Source organism: Babylonia areolata, chromosome 5, assembly GCF_041734735.1.
Source record: "Babylonia areolata isolate BAREFJ2019XMU chromosome 5, ASM4173473v1, whole genome shotgun sequence".
Lineage (NCBI taxonomy): Eukaryota > Metazoa > Mollusca > Gastropoda > Neogastropoda > Buccinidae > Babylonia > Babylonia areolata.
In genome coordinates this window covers 26,129,678-26,151,184 of record NC_134880.1, presented here as the reverse complement: position 1 = coordinate 26,151,184, position 21,507 = coordinate 26,129,678, and the positions used below count along the sequence as shown (strand labels likewise).

Genomic DNA, 21,507 nt, shown 5'->3' with positions numbered 1-21,507 from the left:
CTTATTAACGTGCAGAATATAAATATCTAAATATGTGTTAACCCGTTTCGGTTTCAATGAACATTATAAGTGCTATGTCCAGACAATAAACTGGGAAAGTATGGAGGGCAGATGATGGCAAAATTGAACATCATGTCCTGATGTGAAAAGAACGGTATGAAATACATATTTTTCTTTGGAAATGAAGCGGTATTTGCAAATGTGACTCACGAACCCTGGTGCAGTAGACGTAGCGTGGGATATAAATAATAATCATAATGATAACAATGGATCATAAATTTTATTAATGATTATGTAAAACTTTCTTTAACACGTGTAACATTGAATCCAAGTTACCTAAACTAACTTTCCCGACGCAGATGTTTGAATTACTGGATTTATGATAATGATAGTAATGAATCTATCACACGATCCTTAGCCAATGCAATGCATTCAAACAAAGCCTGTGAAAAATTATGTATTTTATTAATGATTACCTAAAACCTTATGACATATATAACATGGAACCCAAAGTACCTAAACTAACTCCCCTACCCTGGATGATTTTATTTTTTCAGAAACACTGCAGGCACTCCATTTTCACATCAATTTTCCCCAGTGTTTCGTTCCACACTTCATCTGTCTTGTGAACTGATAAACTAGTTTACATCATTTCGTGATAAAACTTCACCAGACAGCAAAAACCAAAATCAAGGTAATTTAAGGGGGTGATTTTCTACTTTGAACTTTCTTGTTTGGAACTTTTGATGCAACAAGTCTTCAACTGAAAACAGTCTTACTGAACTACATGCGTTGACTTGGTTCGAAATCTTACGCCAGTATCCAAATATTACCGCATCTCGCCATGTGTCAGAAACAATGATTGTGTCTAAACTTAATCACAGAAATCACTCTTAAACAGACATGCTTCAGATGTAATGACAATCTTTTCATCCAAACAGTCTAATCGTTTACTTCCAAAACACTTTGTTTTCATGATTAATTGAGCAACGTCAAACGAATGAATCGAGTCCAAACGATGTCAGCCATTTTGTGTCACGTGAAACGAACGGATCTCGTGATTGGTTGCTCCGCGCACGTCCGTCTCTTTTGTTATGGGAAATAGGACACTGAGTTCTATCGAGGATTTTGACGCGCGGCAACGGCGATCTTGCTGCGTGGCCACGCGACTCTTGCTGCCTGAATACCTCGCACACAGGTCGCTGCACGTTTTTGCTGCTTGTTGCGTGAAACTTGCTGCTTTGACGCCCCATGTGCGATGGGCATTAGATAAGGCCGGCTCCTGGTCTAGTCGGCAGTGTGTGCCGGCGATAGGAAAAATGGTAAAGAGTTGGGTTTGCCTCAGGGCAGTTCAAAAAGCTCTCTTCTTCAACTCATTATAAGACTTTCCAGTTTGGTTGCTATAGCAGCCGCCATATTGTTTCTAGCACCATAGTAACGGTTGTTCTGACGATTCCAAAAATTAATAAGATTTGGCAGTGCTCATTGCTGTTGTAATATTATGGAAAATTTTATGAAGTACAAATTAACAACATAAAAACAGCTATGAACATTTGTTTTAAATTGATCAAAATTTGTCATAGCTGCAAAGAAACTGAAAATCATATTCCGATATGGCCACCGACGGCCATCTAGCTCCACCGTGCTGTGTGCATGCCACACGCAGTTGGCCCCCGGGGTGTGTCTACCCATTCATGTGAAGTCTGGATCCGGCAGAATCTGCAGAAGAAACCTATCAGTTCAACGGAGAGGAAGGCGGTTACAGCAACGCACTGTGGAGTGCAGAGAGCAAGATGAGACACCGAAAGGATATCTTGGTCATCCACTGCATCCGTGCTCATCTCCAGCCGTCTCGACTTAGTCTTGTCACTGGAAATTGGTGAACCTGGACGAGAGAGTGAGGTCGACGTTGCGCAACTCCTCTTCACTTTAAACAAACTCATCGCGCAAGTCATCAGTAAGGCGCCAAGTTGTGCGAGGCCAACAGGACTGCTGCAGCTGTTCAGAAGAGGCAGGCCAGAAAGTCATGGGCAAACAAGCTCCCTGACAATGATCTGCCTGTCTTTGTCTGCCCCAACTGTCAGCGAACATTTCGTGCGCAGATTGGACTATTCAGCCATCTGAGCATTCACAGGTAGATTCATGAGCATCCCCCCCCACCACCACCCTCCCCCCATCCCTCAGCTGGATGACAACGATGGTCATCATCGATCTCGATGGACACACCACCAGAGATTATAAACCCTGTCTTGCGCGACCACGTGGTAATTTAATTGGATTTAATCATTTTTTCCTGATTCTTATACAAATAAGATGTCACAGAAAATTGTATTAAGCTTGGTCTGACTCGTTAATTGAGAAAAAGAAAATGAGACCTGGCGCAACTATGGATAAATATAGATCAGGCCGTCCTTGACACGGCCCTGTCGTGCCGCGAGCATGGATAAATATAGATCAGGCCTTCCGAGAGGCGGGATAAGTTACAAATCGGGGAAAATGGTCATTAAAAGAAATATTAGTAACATACAAAACACAAAATACATCCACTTTGTGGAGGTGTTATCTGTTGAGGATGTTCTTTATTATTCATTAGAACGAAAATTAATGTGAGTGGTTGCATTCTAGCGGTGTAAATGACTTTCAAACTTTTCCTGTGTCGGGCCTGTTTTATAACTTTGTACAACGATATACAGCTGTACAGTTTTTGCGGCGCGAAACGAGGGTCCCTTCTTTTACTCTTTTATTCAGCTGCGGCTCACATTCGGCCCGCAGCGGGAGGGAAGGGAACGGGTGAGATGCGTAAACAAACTTGACAAGCTTGACAAGGCAGAGCTAAACTACCCTTGCAACAGCGGTATAAACGCTCTCACCGCACACACACGCTCACACGCGCACGCGCGCGCGCAAACACACACACACACACGCACACACAATCCGTGTGTTTACTTGGAGTAATGAGATGGTCGACGTGGGTGCTAATGAGGATGTATTGAATGGATCGTCAGCAAATATCCGCGACAGTCTTACAGTCCTTGAATCTGAACTAGCAGTAATTATATTCTCTTAACTTCGGTTTGCATTGAGAGACAATACCAATACTTAGAACATGGGACTCGTAAACAAAGATACCTAAACTTGGGAGAAAGGACAATAGCGGGATTCGAACGGACTCTCTATACTGGCAGCTGAATGCCACCTTCCTCAAACGGAGACAGAGACAGACTCTCTGTCAGGCTCCAGTACATCTGGCACCCTGGAAATGAACAGTAACTTGCCTGAGTCCAAGAGTGCCTTGAAGAAGCAGAAGACGACGACCAGTACGCCGATTTCGCGAACTTGGGCAAAGTTTGCATTCAGATCAGAGGAGCCGGCAAAAAAAACCCATGGCACATAAGGGTGCTAACCCCCGACTGTCGGACTCCGACCAGTCTGACGTAGTTTTATCCCTTATATATGTATGCGCCGGCACACGGCGCGCGCTCGCGCGCGCGCACACACACACACACGCACGCACGCACGCACGCACGCACACACACACACACACACACACACACACACACACACCGCTATAGACTTTGTATGCGGCATCGATCTCTTCGGTAAATCTATCCATTTTGCTATATTTTGAGGAAAGGGGTGGGGTGGATTCGCCAGCTTCATTCTGTCTGGTAAAGAACAATCCATTGACAAACATTTCACAATTCTTCTTCTTCTTCCATAAATGCTAAGTGGTCATAAGTTTGACCATTACTAGCATTTTTATGCGTGCTGGGTATTTTCGTGTCTCCATAACCCACCGAACGCTGACATGGGTTACAGGATCTTTAACGTGCGTATTTGATCTTCTGCGTGCGTATACACACGAAGAGGGTTCAGGCACTAGCAGGTCTGTACATATGTTGACCTGGGAGATCGGAAAAATCTCCATCCTTTACCCACCAGGCGCCGTTACCGTGATTCGTACCCGGGACCCTCAGATTGAAAGTCCAACGTCTAAACCACTGCTATTGCGCCCGTTTTTAGCTTCTTTTATATGATTTAGAATGTCATCTTTCATCAGTGGATTAGTTGTTTTTTTTTCTCCTTTTTAAGTTGGTGCTTTAAGAGGAGGTCTTCGAGTCGCAAGCACACTTAAAGGTCAAGGTTGGTCTGAACTTAGAACCTGACACTTTGCCGGGGCAAAGTTGAATGTTTGTAATTGATATTGTGCCTCGATCTCATTGCCAAGTCCTTTTTTCTTTTCTTTTTTCATGAATCAGAAATGCTATAAGAACAAGGTTATAAAATGGTCTAAGTGTATGTGTGTACTCTATTATGATATATTATGATATATTGTGGTTTATTGCATTTGCACAGCGAGAACACATGTGCCTTGTTTTGATCACATGACCAAGGTCAAAACAATGGCCGATAGCGACAGTGTGTATGCATCTGTCAGTGTTCCTCTGCCGTGGAGTATTATTTGTGTTGTTTCGCGTGTAACTGTGCCGGTGGACTCAGCTATGACGAAAATGTGTGAGTGGTGTCATTTGTGGTTTTGTCATACTTTTTGTGTTGGTGTTTGTTTTGGTGTGCATTGGCGGTACTGAAGTCATGGGTTGAACTGAGTCAGGATCTAGCTTACTCAGTGCTGTTGTTTTGAAGAAGTAAAAATGTGGGCACTTGCCTCAATATTTTTGAAAGCTGTTCAGTTTTGAATGGCTGTCTGTGAGGAGCGTGGTATTAACCAAAGCTTTGTGGGAGCTAATACTCCAGAAATGTGTACCTTTTACTGCAACATTGTGAGTGATGGAGCAGTGTTTCCCATAACGAACTATAACTTGTCCTTTTCGCACAAAAATCAGAAAAGAAACTCCAGTTTTCTGAGCAGTTCTTCCCAAGCACGCACATGATTTTCATGACAAGTTTTAATCTGTTAGTCGATTTTCGAGGCTGCCTCGCACTATCACTGAAGAGCAGACGATATCAAGTGTTTGAGTCGCGTCCCTTGTTTTTTGCACCCGCAACGGATAACATTTCGCAGACCTGCATTATACTAGTACGATACGACCGTAGTTTTCTTTATTCAGGCCTCCAGACTGCGGCACTTGCCGATCGCGAAACCTATATAGCACACACACACACACACACACACACACACACAGACAGCAAAAGCCGGACAAATTTTCGTCGCATTTGACGTCTGTGGTTTGTGTTGTTGCTGTTGTTGCTGTTCAAGTTGTTTGTTTGTTTGTTGTTGTTGTTTTTTGTTTTTGTTTTTGCCGTGCTGAAATTAGACAATGATGATGCAATACATTTCATGGCTGCAGTTAATGTTATTTGTTTTAGATCAGAAAGTAATCAAAATAAAAGCTGAAGGACCGAAGATTCGCCGCTTTAAGTTCACCTGCCTGCAGGTTTTGTTCGAACGTCGCGCCCGATTCTGTCTCGTCACATTTAGACGTTGGTACATTTCACTATCACCGTTCTTTTTGATCATGCACACACTCGCACGAACACACACACACACACACACACACACACACACGTACAGATATAGCCACTACACACACACAGTGCTCGACTGACACTCAGACGAAAGTTCGAACACACACGTTTTACCGCCATCTCTGGCTAACTTGGCATTTCTGCGGCCGGGATATTACTAACACACACGCGTGTACACATGCACGTGCACTGATACACTGCACCGACCAGCACACACACGCGTTCCGGCGCGCGCACACACACACACACGCACAAAGCAAAACCGGCGTGCGTGCCGTGCGCGTACACACTGACGCACGCAGCTACTACGCGCACGTGACGTCTCAGTCCAGCTACTTTTCACTACAATCACTGGTTTTAGCAACTCAGCTGACAAAAACTGTGTAGCAGCAAAAACGTTGACCCGGAAGCAAAAATATAATAGCCTATGAAGGTGCAGTCATCACAGTCGTCGTTGTTTGAAACATATAGGCCTACACATGTGCCCGTGCAGACACTGACACACATACAGGATATCTCACACACACACACACACGCACACACACACTTTCTCTCTCTCTCCCTCTCTCTCTCTAGTGTGTGTGTGTGTATATATATATATATATATATTCAAGTGTATGTATATCATATTTGTGTAGAGAGATAGAGAGATGTGTACACAAACAAAGAATGGATAATTACATTGAAATGAACACACATACATGCATGCAGCGATGCACTTATAAACTCTCTCTCTCTCTCTTTCTCTCGCTCTCTTGTTTGCTGTCTCCCTCTCTCAGTTTATGAATAGAACAAATAACCAATTCAGTGATTCACCATGCACCTATTGAATACTTTTAAAGATGAAAATTTCTATTTTTGATCGCAGGAGAGCCTCCCAAATGTCCAAATGTAGAATTTTAGTTACTTGCTTTATGGTGTCAAATGAATTTGCTCTTGTTGTGTTTTAGCTTGTCATTTTCTTGACAAATTAAAACCGGCAGGGAGGCTGGCTGAGTGAAAGCAAGTGACAGTGAAGTTCATAATCCTATTTGAACGACAGAGATACTAAAGGTTTGCCTGAGATTGTGACAGTTCACAATGAGATAAAATGATAGTTCATCACTTCATGTATAGTTGTAACCAAGAATAGGCTGTCTGAGAGCAAGAAAAGTCATCAACTTGACAAGGCATTATCCCTGTGTTTATTGTGCATGTGTATGTGACTGTTGGAGTCATTTACACAGAGGGTCCCTGGGACCCTTACATTTTATCTTTATGGGAAACACTGGTGGAGGAGGGAAGAAAATATGTCTGTGTTTGATTTCTTGGGGACAAAGTGGACATTGTGAGATTTGCCACCAACATGAATTCAGTGAAAGAAACTGACAGTGATATTGTACTTTCCAGAGGTTGTGGTGTGGTGAATTGCAATTGTTTGTATGTTTGTTTGTTTTTCTTCTAAACACTATACTGTTCCAGTATGGTAGAGAGTTTAACTGGAAGATGATGGAATATGCAACATGTGATCAAGGTCTTCAAAACAGACTGGGTTATTTATTGCAAAGAATACATGGATCATAACAGTTCTTAAACTCCTATTTATGTATTATCTCATGTTTCTGATTCAGTTTTTTTTCTTTCTTTGTCTGTCTGCTTCTCTTTCACTCTGAATAGTACCTTATTTGGTTATAATGATGGCACCCAATAACTCTTTTGAAATTTGTTCCTTCAACTGCAGTGGTTAAATAATTCAAGTACAAGAAAAGATGGTTTTGATTTTTTGCACAAGAAAGATAGGCAAATATCTTCTGTCTGCCGGAGACACATCTACTGTTACAGACAAAAAACTTTATTCAAGCTAGTTGGGTTATGATGTTTTGGCTTAGTGGCTCAGAATCAAACAAAAATAGTGTGACCATACTCTTTTACAACAATTTTGAATATAAAATTTTTGACGTTGTCACAGATCAGTATGTATGTTATATTGTGATGAAAATCATGAATATTGTTTTTGAATTTTTGAAAGAGAAGCTGACCTTGATGAACTTGTATGAACCCAGTTGTGGTGACAGACCACACTTTTTAGTTTTTTGAAGAAAAAAAAAGAACACATAGAACATATGCATGATGTTGGAAATGAGCATGTGATAATTACTGGTGACTGGAACTGTACTTTAATTATGAAATTAGAATAGGCATACAAAACTATTCAAGTACAATAAATCATCCAAATCCAAGAACATGAAAACAAAGTTGTGATATCATGAAAAAGTGTAGTCTTTTTGATGTTTTTAGAGAAATATATGCAGATAAAAGAACATATAATATATACATGGTGTAAATTTAACTTAACAAAACAAGCAAGGCCTGATTATTTTTTAATATCTGAAGAAATGCTAACAGAAGTTAACAGTTTTAATGTTCAACCAGGATACAGATCAGATCATTCTTTGGTTACATTACTTTTGAAAAAAGAACAAATAAAGTGTGATTAACCTTTCTGGAAATTTAATAATAGCCTGCTGAAAGATAAAGATTACATCTTGGAAATCTAAAAAAGTTATATCAGTTATGTAAAAAGCAATGTACACAGTACCAGTATATAATTTAGATAACATTGACAACATTCCAAATGATGATCTGACTGTCATGATTTATGACCAGCTCTTTCAAAACACTGATGTCACTTTGTCAGTAATAAGAGGAAAAACAATCTCACATGTTACTCATGAGAAAAAACCAAGAAACTCAACAGGAAATGGGCCTTGAGAACAGAATTAGACTTGTTGCTTATGGCTCTGGCCGGAGAACAAAGTTCCTCTGATATCATATTGCTTTACTTGCAATATATACATTACTTGTATACAAGAGATAGTTTGATTTCAGCAGCCAAAGCTTGTAAGTTATACCAGAGGCACTAAACTTAGCGAGATGAATCACTCAGCGCTTCGCGTGAAGCCGCCGCGCGAGCAGCTCTCGCCCGGAAATAGTATGCGCCCTCAAGCGGCCAGACAGTTACGGCAGCAGAGGAAATGGCTTGGTGTTCTGCTGTAAACTGCAAAAACTCGCGCAAAAAAGGATGGACATTGTTCCGATTTCCCAAAGATGAAGACAGGTAAGCGTTTCATGATTTTGTTTAATGAAGTATCGTGTTGATATGGACATTTATGTCGTTATTACATTCGTTAGTCAGAGCTTTGTTTAGCCGAGTGTGCAAAGTGAAAGTAGTTTTCAGCAAAACCGAAAGTAGAGCTGTGAAAGGTATCCGTGACGTTTTGTGATTGTGACTTTGGGTCTGGGACAGACAACATTAGAGCGGCATCAAAACTGAACCCAAAATGAGGCACTGTTTTAGTGATTAGAACCATAGTGATGCATTGATATAATTATGCAACACTGAATGTGTTGCTATGGTTGTAGTGTAGTGGTTATGGTAGACTGCTCAGCTAGCAGTCATAGTAATAGTAATCACTACTTGCAGTAGACGCCAGTCAAATCTTTCTAGTAATCAGTAATCACTCAGTTTAGCAGGAATGGCAGTAATAGTAGAAGCAGTTGCAGGAGCAGCAGCAACAGCAGCAGTAGTAGCAGCACCAGCTTTGTCATCATCATCATCATCTTCATCATCATCAGTAGTAGTTGTTGTTGTCGTGGTAGTAGTAATAGTACTGAGAAGGATGAAGAGAACAACTGAGGATGAAATGATACCAGTTTCTATAAATTGAAAACTGAATGAAAATAAATATTGAAATGCTATATTGCTTTTTTTGTACAGATGCAAAAAGTGGGTTCAGAACACCAGGCGAGCTGATCTACAGGGAAAAACCAGCGAGTACCTGTACACTAACTGCAAACTTTGCTCTGAACATTTTGAGCCAAATCAGTTTATGAATCCCAGTGCGGAAAAATTGAGTCTTGTGTGGAATGCTGTCCCCACATTATTCAACATTCCAAATCCACCACCTAAAGTCACAACAAAAAGAAAAATGCCCTGTCGACAGGATCACCCTGCAAGTTCCAAAAAAGCCAGAACCAGCCATGAATCACAGGAAAAAGCAGGTAATTTAATTTACTGTATATATTTGTATGTTTTTAAATTGCTGTAGCTTTTATATGTACAAGTATTTTGATATAATTATGTCAGACTTGTTATCTCTGCGATAATATTATTTAGAACTGTGTATATCACATTGTGTGGGGTGTGGATGAGGAGAGTGAAAAGGTAAAACATAAATGAACATATATGTCATTATTTCTGTCGCCTTGTCAGTGTTTCTCTCTCTCTCTCTCTCTCTCTCTCTTTGCTGTATCTCTTTTAAAACCTATGGAGAATCTGCAAAATTATGTCGATAACCCACGTATTTATTTTGGGGGACATGCCGCAGACAGTCAACATACGCACATGCTTTTTCTGTGTTGCTTCTCCTTTGCGCCTGGCTGCTATCTACTGTCTGGGGGAAGGGAGAGGGTGGTGAGGGACGCGGCGCGCCGCGAGCGAGCGAGGCTTCAGTTTTGCACATAGGGGAAAGAAGGGAGTGTGCCCTCTCCCTCCTTCTACACTCTCTGGTTATACCCACTACTTGATAATGATACTGATCGTATAGTGCATTTAAATACAGAAACTGTAGCTGTGGTTTTTCTTATTTTCTTCTTCTCTTTGAGGGAGAAAGATGGAGAGGTGCAGTGTGGTTCAAATCAGTTACTACTGAGTCAGATTCACTGCAGAAACATTTTGTTTTTTCTTACTGATCTTTGAGTTTGAAAAACAGTGAAAACTTTGTGAATATTGACATTGCACAAAAATACACACGCGCACAAACTCTCTCTCTCTCTCTCATACAATGTAGCAACAATATGAAATACTGGAACTGCATATAGGTTCTAAATGAATGGGTCACACACAGGAGAGATACTTTTTTTTTCTTCAGTTCAGTTGTTGAAATGTGCAGGAGGTTTATGTCGCTGTGACAGCAAAAATCTCTCTGACAGCAGAAACTCATTTGACTTTGCCTTATTATTTCTGGTTCCACAACAATATTGAAGTGCCTTTTGTACTACGAGCAAGTTCTGTAATGAACAAGTTCAACTCTCATGCCACTTATCAGCTGTCCGTTCTTTTTAAAATACTTTTTCAGTTCTTTAACTTTCATGGAGTCAAACGCACTTTCAGTTTCAGCAGCCATATTGCCTTACACGGAACGTTCCAGAGGTGAAGGGGCTGAACTCCTTAGTGACTTCCGGTTTCCAAACAAACAAGGTCTATATTTAGCGGAAAAGGGATAAGCAGAACGTACTTGCCTTTGTAGGAGCATTTTGACTATTTTAAATGTCGCCAAGCATTTTTCTTATTCATCTAAATTTATCAACAAAGTAGCAGGTACTATGTTTTATTTCGTTACAATTTTGAGTAGCCGTTTCTTCACCTCGTAGAAAATATAATGCATATTGTTTCGTGTGCATTCAACGAAGACCACTTTGTTGATACAGTGTTCAATTGAAAGGTATACATAGCAAATTATCACATCCAATAATAGGCATCATGTCTTGACTATATATATATATATTATATATGGTCCGTACATGGAACGTTTCCGCGGACGTAACCGCTAAGGAAAACCTGTGCCTGTCTTGTTTTTGTCAGTGTTGTTTACTTATTTCATTATTCCATTTGAAGAAAATTAGTATTGCTTACTTTTTATATTATTACTTTTTTTTTTCTTCATTTTAAGAGGTTTGTGTTCATCCTTTCATCCATGTGATTCACAGCTGTTCATGAGTGTGTAGTAAATGTTTTGGTTTTTTTCTGACTTGATTTGGTGCTATGTAAATACTTTCTTCTACTTCCTATCATTATTAACAATGTAATTGTTGTTCATTTAGCATTGAAATAGAGCCAGTCATTTTCAGTTACAGTTTTCTAAATGCAGATTGACTGACGAACTGTAATTAGTTATCAGTTGTCTGTTGATTTTCGACCCACCTTGGGAATTTAAATTGAAATTTGCGTTAAGTCTGAATGTGAGCAACAAAACTGTTCATTTTATGAAAAATATATTAAATCATACTGATCACACTGATATAAAGTTTACCACTGTAGGGAGGCGGGAACATCATAGATTTTGATTTTTAATGTAAATATTCGTGTGCACTGGTTTTATTGCTTTTTGGCCATGAGAGAGCACCTTACAAAGAGTCTTAAGGCAGAGCTTGTGACTGTGAGGTAGTTTACGCAAGTTCAGATCGAATGCAGCCACCAGAAAGTGTTTTTCGTGTACAGTACATGTGACTGACTGCAGCAGTGCTGATGCTGATCTATAAATCTGTGAGCAGGGTCGACATTGTGGCAGATAATATAGATACCGTACAGAAAGTAAAAGGGCTCTTTTGGGTCAAAAGGATACAATTTAACATTTTCAATTTCATATTATGTGATACAAAATTGGTAGAAGAGGTAAATTTGCATTTATGAATGCTTTCCAGTTCATGACATTTATAAAGAATGAAATCAGTATTATATCAACTGTAAAGGTGAACTTACAAAGGCAGCACAGGATCATTTAGTCCTTAAGTACAAATTTGTTGACATTTTACGCACTGCACAAGAAATACTTCATGCTCTGCTTATTAACCCTTTGAGCCCTGAGTTACTGAGCAATTTTAACCCTTCTGCCTGAGCTCCTGAGCCAAAATTTGCAAATAATTGGTATTAAACCCTTTGAGCCCTGAACACCGCTTTACCGGTGGCAGAGAAAAATGACATAATGCCCGGCCACCGGTTGAGCGGTGCGTAAACACTTGAAGCGTGCAGAGTCTCAACCTGGCCCGTCAGGGCAGAAATCAGGGACAAAACGTGTGAGAAAACAACTGTACACAACGCAGCAAGTAATTAATATGCTTGATGATTTATCGGAAGTAGAGTATGACAATGATTACTCTGATAGTGTGGTGGAATTCGAATCGGATGATTTTGCTACAGACAGTGATGTTGAAAATGAATCTGAGCATGCAGAATCAGTTGATCAAAGGAGGCGTGTCAGGTTGAGACTCTGCACGCTTCATGGTAGAAATCGATCTTTTTTATCCAAAGCACATGCACAAAACACAGTGATGGGGCGCGGCAATGTTGGTACTGCGTTCGCTGGCGTCGGAATATTATGGTTCTTCTGATTGGCTCTTCAGTATAAGTAAACCAATAGCAAAACACGACACAAGTGTTTACGCACCGCTCAGCCGGTGGCCAGGCATTATGCCACCCCTCCCCACCACTGGTAAAGTGGTGGTCAGGGCTCAAAGGGTTAATGTGTAGAATGTAAATATATAAATGCATGTTAACAAGGTTTGTTTGGATGAACATCGCAGGATCACAGTCCAGACAATTTTCAGAAAGTATGGAGGGCAGCATTTACTGATACGAACTGTATTTTTATAATAGATTATGAAGATAAAACTTTTTGGACAAAAAAAAAAAAGAAAAAAAGTACAACATAAGGGAAAAATTCCAGTCAGTTTATCTGTATCTTTTTTTTTTTTATGGTGGTTTTATATATCTATCTATATATATATATATATATATGTGTGTGTGTGTGTGTGTGTGTGTGTGTGTGTGTGTGTATGCACATATATCATGTTATTTTTTATTTATTTTTTTTCGTTTTTTTTGTTGTTTTTCAGCGTCAGTACATATTATGATATAATTTTCTTTCTGTTATTTTGACTTAAAACAAAAAGTGTACCTCAGTTTAATCAGACTTGTTGCTTATGGCTCTGGCCGGAGAACAAAGTGCCTCTGATATCATATTGCTTTACTTGCAATATATACATTACTTGTATACAAGAGATAGTTTGATTTCAGCAGCCAAAGCTTGTAAGTTATACCCACTACTTGATAATGATACTGATCGTATAGTGCATTTAAATACAGAAACTGTAGCTGTGGTTTTTCTTATTTTCTTCTTCTCTTTGAGGGAGAAAGATGGAGAGGTGTGGTGTGGTTCAAATCAGTTACTACTGAGTCAGATTCACTGCAGAAACATTTTGTTTTTTCTTACTGATCTTTGAAAAACAGTGAAAACTTTGTGAATATTGACATTGCACATAAATACTTATCTGTATCACACACACACACACACACACACACACACACACAAAACAAAACAAAAAACAACAACAACAACTGAGCAGACATCATGTATAACTCAAATTGTTTAGACATTTGTTTTATTGTTAAGCATTTAGCCATTTTAGGTGTGAAGGAATGAAACAGAAATAAAACAATATATCATATCAAAGTGATGTTTGTATCTGACTCAGACCTGTTCACCCTGCATTTTTTTAACAGTCCAAATTTGATTCTACAGATTTGACAACAAGCAACAAACAAATATATTCTTGAGCATTTTCTCAAGTTTGAATTTTGTTTTTAGAAGGCAGACACACACGCGCACACACACAAACTCTCTCTCTCTCTCTCTCTCATACAATGTAGCAACAATATGAAATACTGGAACTGTATATAGGTTCTAAACAAATGGGTCACACACAGAAGAGATACTTTTTTTTTTTTCTTCAGTTCAGTTGTTGAAATGTGCAGGAGGTTTATGTCGCTGTGACAGCAAAAATCTCTGTGATAGCAGAAACTCATTTGACTTTGCCTTATTATTTCTGGTTCCACAACAATATTGAAGTGCCTTTTGTACTACAAGTTCTGTAATGAACAAGTTCAACTCTCATGCCACTTATCAGCTGTCCGTTCTTTTTAAAATACTATTTCAGTTCTTTAACTTTCATGGAGTCAAACGCACTTTCAGTTTCAGCAGCCATATTGCCTTACACGGAACGTTCCAGAGGTGAAGGGGCTGAACTCCTTAGTGACTTCCGGTTTCCAAACAAACAAGGTCTATATTTAGCGGAAAAGGGATAAGCAGAACGTACTTGCCTTTGTAGGAGCATTTTGACTATTTTAAATGTCGCCAAGCATTTTTCATATTCATCTAAATTTATCAACAAAGTAGCAGGTACTATGTTTTATTTCGTTACAATTTTGAGTAGCCGTTTCTTCACCTCGTAGAAAATATAATGCATATTGTTTCGTGTGCATTCAACGAAGACCACTTTGTTGAAACAGTGTTCATTTGAAAGGTATACATAGCAAATTATCACATTCAATAATAGGCATCATGTCTTGACTATATATATGTATTTATATAAGGTCCGTACATGGAACGTTTCCGCGGATGTAACCGCTAAGGAAAACCTGTGCCTGTCTTGTTTTTGTCAGTGTTGTTTACTTATTTCATTATTCCATTTGAAAAAAAATTGTATTGCTTACTGTTTATATTATTACTTATTTTTTCATTTTAAGAGGTTTGTGTTCATCCTTTCATCCATGTGATTCACAGCTGTTCATGAGTGTGTAGTAAATGTTTTGGTTTATTTCTGACTTGATTTGGTGCTATGTAAATACTTTCTTCTTCTTCCTATCATTATTAACAATGTAATTGTTGTTCATTTAGCATTGAACAAGAGCCAGTCATTTTCAGTTACAGTTTTCTAAATGCAGATTGACTGACGAACCTTAATTAGTTATCAGTTGTCTGTTGATTTTCAACCCACCTAGGGAATTTAAATTGAAATTTGCGTTAAGTCTGAATGTGAGCAACAAAACTGTTCATTTTATGAAAAATATATTAAATCATACTGATCACACTGATATAAAGTAGGGAGGCAGGGACATCATAGATTTTGATTTTTAATGTAAAGATTCGTGTGCACTGGTTTTATTGCTTCGTGGCCATGAGAGAGCGCCTTACAAAGAGTTTCAAGGCGAGAGCTTGTGACTGTGAGGGAGTTTATGCAAGTTTGGATCAAATGCAGCCCGCCAGAAAGTGTTTTTCGTGTACAGTACATGTGACTTACTGCAGCAGTGCTGATGCTGATATATAAATCAGTGAAATTTGCATTTTTGAATGCTTTCATGACATTTCGTAAAGAATGAAGTCAGTATTATATCAACTGCAAAGGTGAACTTACAATGGCAGCACGGGATCATTTAGTTCTTAAGTACAAATTTGTTGACATTTCATGCACTGCACAAGAAATACTTCATGCTCTGCTTATTAATGTGTAGAATGTAAATATATACCTGCCGTTTTCGCCCCTTTCCCATCGCTACAGGGCTTGGAATAGTTGGTGGCGCGGACGTGGACGTGTCCTTCAAGCCTGCGCAATGGAATTTTTAGGTGGAGTGCAGTGTGCGCAGTACTGGCCCCACCCTTTACACCCGTGATTCATCTGCCATAGCCTAGCAAGCTGGGACGGTGACAGTGAGGTCCTCAGGTCGTAGGTTTTATATCAGACTGTCCTTGTCCTAGCCTCTGGCTCAAAAACCTTCCTCGGAGGCACGGGGGCGCGGCTACTGAAAGTCGGGACATGGCCATGGACCCAGGGTCAATGCATGTCGAGACTGTCCTGCATTCCTTAGCACTTCATGGGTTTTACTTCAGACTTTTCCTTGTCTTAGATGGACTGCCTTCCCGGGCTGTCGAGCTCCATCTGCCCGCATGTGACAGGTAGCACAGGGTTACATGGTACCTGTGGCAGGTAAAGACCTGACCTGAATGAATGTTTGCAAAGGCAAACACCGCATTCGGCAGGCTGTGCAAGAGAGTGTGGAACAACAAACACCTGAAGAAAGACACAAAGATCAGCGTGTACAGAGCTGTTGTACTGCCCACCCTGTTGTATGGCTCCGAAACCTGGGTCACCTACCGGCACCACATACGACTGCTTGATCGCTTCCACCAGCGCTGCCTTCGCACCATCCTCAGCATCCACTGGAGTGACTACATCACAAATGTCGAGGTCCTGGAGCAGGCAAAGACTATCAGCATCGAGGCAGTGCTGCTAAAGACCCAGCTACGTTGGGCAGGGCACGTGTCCAGGATGGAGGACCACCGCCTGCCCAAGATCGCGCTGTATGGCGAACTGTCCACTGGCCACCGTGACAGAGGAGCACCCAAGAAGAGATACAAAGACTCCTTGAAGAAAGCTCTCGGTGCCTGTCACATTGACCATCGCCAGTGGTCCGCAGTAGCCGCTGATCGAGAGACCTGGCGACGCACCATCCACCAAGCTGTCTCCTCCTTCGAAAACAACCGCAGGGCCAGCCTTGAGGACAAACGCAGGAGGAGGAAGAACCACGACGCTGCAGCCGCGAACCCAGACCAGACTTTCCCTTGCAACCGCTGCGGCCGACTCTGCTTTTCCCGCATTGGCCTTGTCAGCCATGAGCGTGCCTGCATCAGACGTGGACAACGCCCTTCCTAGATCTTCGTCAGCGAAGCCAGGCCATGATGATGATGAAATATATAAATGCATGTTAACAAGGTTTGTTTGGATGAACATCGCTGGATCACAGTCCAGACAATTTTCAGAAAGTATGGAAAGCAGCATCCACTGATACAAACTGTATTTTTAAAATAGGTTATGAAGATAAACTTTTTGCAATGAAGAAAATCCTCGTTTCATGGAAGAAGCTAGCCCCTTTAGAAAAAATTACAGTTATTAAGAAAGTCATTGACAATTTTCAATAAAACAGTTTAAGTGCTGTGACCAGAGCGAAAAGCTGATTGCAAGGAATAGAACAGGTTGTTCTTATTGAGGTGTTCAGAGAGTTGCAGAACAATCTTTTCATTGATTTTGGACAGAAAAGATAGATTGCAAATGGGTCTATATAGTTTTTCAGATTTTCTCGATCATGAGATGGTTTTTTCAGAAGTGGTTTGAAAACTGAATTTTTAAACACAGATGGAAAGGTGCCAGACAGTAGGGATTTGTTAATGATGATAGTGAAAGAAGGAAGTAGAATGTCAAGGCATTCAGAAAGAAGGGATGAAGGCGGGGGGTGGGGGGGGGGTGTCAAGTTCACAAGTTTTTATTACAGTATTTTTGATAGTCACCTGTACAGTTGTTTTAGACACAGATTGGAAATTAAGCAATGAGGGGAGACCCAGAAAACTTGAAGTGCTCAACATCTGGAGGGGACACAGATTCAGAATCGAGTTTTGTACGATGTGTTTCAATGATATGTTTGTTTCAATTCAACAACCAAGCCTGAGAATGTTTTGGGTCTGATTTTTCAAAGAGGGATGATCATACTGTCTTCATTTCTCGCAAACTTATCTGCGTAATGTATGAATCCAAAAGCACAATTTAACCTTTAACAGGGAGAATTACAGTGCACCAGCTGGCCAGTCTAGTTTAAACTTCCAGTGATCAGTGCTGTATCATTCAGCTGGAAATACTTTTTTGGTCACATTAATTCTCAGCTGTAATAATTATTCAGCACAGACATATGCATCTCTGATACATAGTAAGGAACTGACCAGTGCACCCCTGAAACAAACACTACAAATCATTTACACTACACAACATTTGTCAGCACATATTTAAGTGGGAATGCTTGCACATTTTCAGAAAGTACTATAATTATGATACTGAGACAGTGATAGCCTCACTACTTCTACAGGCAATGTTTCTACACACACATACACACACACACACACACACACACACACACATATATATATATATATATATATAGATACATACATACATACATACATACAGATAAGGCATGCTTATTGTGGCAAATTTAAATAACTCACTGGTTTGGGATTCTGCACATGCATTATACACGGTGAATTGGTCTGATACATTTGGGGGGTTATATGGAGTTGGACTGAAAATGTGTAACTAAAATAAATGTTGTAAGATTCAAACTACAATTATATTTTCGTTTTCATTTTCCTTCTTTTTCTTCTTTTTTTTGTCACAGCTGTCAGATGTGCAGGTCCAAGGAGACATCACTGCTACTTCTGCATCAGCTATGGAAACCAGTGCTTCTGACAGCAGTTTTACAAAATTTAAGTGGGAACATGTAAGTTCTGTTTCACAAATTCGGAAGGATGTAATGATCTGACAGCTTTGTTTCCCCTTTTACACCAGTCTGGCACTGATGACACAGCCGAAGATGACTTAATTGTGAGGGCCTTGAAGAATGATTTGTGATGCATGAAATTGTTTAGGCTGTGGGTCTCAATTTGTAAACATTGCATAAAAAAGATGTAGAGTGTGTATATGTTTTAGTTGAGAGTGGATTGAATCAGAAGGATTAATGGTATGGACAAATTGTTTAACACATTCAAATTGTCTTCTGTTTTTGATGATTTTTTTATTTATTTTTTTAATTTATTTATTTATTTTTTTATAAAGCTTTCTTCTTGGGAATGGTAGAGTTTGAATGGTCCCGGAATTTTTCTTGTTTATACTAATGTGATCAAACATTGCAACTGTTTATGAACATATTCTGTCAAATTCTTTTTTTTTTTTTTTTTTTTTTTTATCCAATCAAATTAACCTCTACCGTATGATGAGTGATTGTGACTGATAGTGTTAGTGCTCATTGTTGAAGGAGTGAGTTTTCAAAGTCTAGGCTGTGTATTAGTAAATATATCAATGTGTGGGCAAGTTTACTTTACATTATAAGATATTCTTAAATTAAGGGAGGATTTATGTACTGGTGCCAGCAACTGTTGTGATTAATTTTTGAGGACATTCCTCATCACCTGACATGTGGTATTGTGCTTATGCGTAACATCATCGTAACAACTAAATTCTCTGTAAACATTATAGAGACCAGACATGCTGAATGCAACATTCATTATGTCAGTTTCATGAAAATGTCTCATACTATACTCGTTGATATGCTATGAGAACAAATTTCCTCTGATATAGTATTTGCTTTACTTGCAATATATACATCACTTGTATACAAGTGATAATTTGATTTCGACAGCCAAAGCTTATACCCACGGCTTTCTAATGATATTGATCATATGATGCATTTAAGTCCAGAAACTGTAGGTGTAATTTTTCTTATGTTTCTTCTTCTTTTTCAGGGAGAAATGTTGGAAGCTGCAGTGTGGTTCAAAATAGTTAAGATTCACTGCAGAAAAGTTTTGATTTTTTTCTGACTGGTCTTGGAAAAAAATCAAAACTTTGTGAATATTGACATTACACTTGAATACAGATCTATATCACACACACACACACACACACACACACACACACACACACACACACACACACACACATGCACAACATCCAAAACTATATGGAACTCATATCATAAATAAATAACTCAAATTGTTTAGACATTTGTTTATTGTTTAGCATTTAGGCATGAAGGAAGGAGACAAAAAATGAAAGGAAATATCTTATCAAAATGATATCTTCATGTCTGTTTTTGACTCAGACCTGTTTACCCTGCATTTTTTAACAGTCGAAATTTAATTGTTGAGATAGATTTGACAACAAGCAACACACACACACACACACACACACACACACACACACACATATATATATATATATATATATATATATATATATATATATATATATATATGGGAGATGGGGCATGCAGATTAATATAATTAAAGGCAAATATTTACACAAAGAATTTACAGTACCAATTAAAAAAAATTGCATCAAAGAGAAAGCAGGTATGTGTGTGTTAATCCTTTAGCCAGTTGTTAAATATAAAGAACTTAAATGTTTCCATAAAAGAAATACATGCAGAATTTGACCTGGTGAAAGTACAGACAAATGCATTTTGGGTAGACAAGTCAGCTGATTGTGTGTACCAGACTGATATGTGTCTGAATGTATAGGAGTCCAGGGAAGACTTATCAATGCATGTTACTTGTAATGATGTATGAGTATGTTGGCACACATGTATGCATGCTAAATCATGATAAACACACTTGAATCAGTATTGATAATTATGATTTTCAATCAAATTCCACCACTCCTCAACCCACAAATTTCCATGCTCAACTTCATCACTCACGTCCCCACAGATTTCCATGTTCAACTCTACCATGCTTATCCCCACAGTATATATTAAAGTTAATCCATTAAAAAAAAAAAAAAAGTAATATGATAGAAAAGCCGTAAAAAGACCGAATTCATTGGAACAGCACTGGCCATTTTCTCAAGTTTGACATCTGTTTTTAGAATGCACACACACACACACACTCTCTCTCTCTCATTCACACTCACTCATACTATGTAGCAGCAATGTGGAATGTATATAGATTCTGAATGAGTGGGTCACACACAGGAGTGGTACTTTTTGACTCACTTGTGTAAACAAAGTGAGTCTATGTTTTAACCCGGTGTTCAGTTGTCTGTGTGTGCCTGTGTGTCCGTGGTAAACTTTAACATTGACATTTTCTCTGCAAATACTTTGTCAGTTGACACCAAATTAGGCATAAAAATCGGAAAAATTCAGTTCTTTCCAGTCATCTTGTTTAAAACAATATTGCACCTCTGGGATGTCACAGAAAAATAAAAAATGAAGCCTAATTACATGCAAACTGCATTTACTGTTATATTTATATTTTTTGTATCCTCTAAACTTGGCACTTTGATCTGATATTCTGACCCAACAACAAGAGCAGTCATTATTATCATTTTTTGTTCAAACAGGAACTTCTTTTGCTCAGCATGGAAGTTTTATTTATTTTGCAAACGTTTTGGTACAGTTAGTAAAAAAGGGAAATTACTCTGTAATTAATGATAGGGGACTTAATTTGCTTTAAACTGATCTTTCTCATGTTAAACATTACATTTTGAAATTATACTCAATACATAAAAAGCTTGGATTTTTTAAAAAAGTGTATCACAAGTGAGTCTTGAAGGCCTTGCCTCTCTTGTTCTTCTTCTTTTCAGTTGTTGAATTGTGCGGGAGGTTGATGTCGCTGTGACAGCAGAAATGTCGCTGTGACAGCAAAAACAGACTGGACTTCGCCTTGTTGCTTCTGGTTCCACAACAATATTGAAGTGCCTTTTGCGACGAGTGGTTTAAGCGTTGGACTTTCAATCTGAGGGTCTCCGGCCAAGATGGCTGCTGCCAAGAAGCCCAAGTCTCCAGCCAAGAAAGCAGCCAAACCCAAGAAGGCAGCCAAGTCTCCA

General features: G+C 39.3%; 1 long non-coding RNA gene across 1 annotated transcript; it reads left to right on the top strand.

The window, feature by feature from the left end:
* Positions 1-4,407: 4,407 nt before the first annotated feature.
* On the top strand, positions 4,408-21,435 carry LOC143282431 (uncharacterized). The gene is made up of 3 exons (XR_013055252.1): positions 4,408-4,515; positions 18,305-18,406; positions 21,265-21,435. It is a non-coding gene; the product is annotated as an uncharacterized LOC143282431 (long non-coding RNA).
* Positions 21,436-21,507: the final 72 nt, after the last annotated feature.